This window comes from Epinephelus lanceolatus, chromosome 20, assembly GCF_041903045.1.
Source record: "Epinephelus lanceolatus isolate andai-2023 chromosome 20, ASM4190304v1, whole genome shotgun sequence".
Classification (NCBI taxonomy): Eukaryota; Metazoa; Chordata; class Actinopteri; order Perciformes; family Serranidae; genus Epinephelus; species Epinephelus lanceolatus.
Window position 1 is genome coordinate 36,204,147 of NC_135753.1, and position 676 is coordinate 36,204,822.

The 676-nt window shown below is 39.3% G+C and overlaps 1 non-coding gene across 1 annotated transcript; it reads left to right on the top strand.

Moving 5' to 3' along the window:
• The first annotated feature begins 315 nt into the window (after nucleotides 1-315).
• Nucleotides 316-409, top strand: trnai-uau (transfer RNA isoleucine (anticodon UAU)). Its single transcript has 2 exons — nucleotides 316-353; nucleotides 374-409. It is a non-coding gene; the product is annotated as a tRNA-Ile (tRNA).
• Nucleotides 410-676: the final 267 nt, after the last annotated feature.

Consider the following 676-nt stretch of genomic DNA (forward strand, 5'->3'; position numbering starts at 1 on the left):
GATTTTATTCCATTCAAAACTTTTAGAATTACTGGAGTAAGTGTAAATGGGTCATCATATTCATGAGAAGAAACTGAAAATTATTTTTCTCAGGTCTTCCTCTGAATTCTGTGCACTGAAAAAAGGGTGGTATAAGAAAGTCAAATTATTTCGTACCAGAGAGAACATTGCTTTTGGTCAATTCAATTTAGTGTCAGTATTTTCTTTTTCAGTCTTTCTACAACATCTTCACATCACAACTATTAACCCTGTCCACCTAAAAAATCTGTTAACTACTAAATGCTGTTGACCAAAACATGTTTTTATACTACCTAAGCTCCAGTGGCGCAACTGGTTAGCGCGCGGTACTTATATGACAGTACACTGTAGAGCAATGCCGAGGTTGTGAGTTCAAGCCTCACCTGGAGCAGTGTTTTGCTACACAGATAGTGAATGTTTTCTCCATCAACACCCGCCCATACTGTCTTGCTCTTTATACTACATCATTTGCTCTAAACATCAAATATTGCTGTGGAAGGGTTCATCTCATAAAGACGCTAAAGGATGCCTGTCAATATCACCTGCAAAGGGGCGTGACAACAGTATGTTTACATGCACAGTTAAGTGGAGCTATGGTTATAGGTCGACTAGGACTACTGTCCTTGTCCCAGTATACAAGCATGGGAGGGGAATCGAT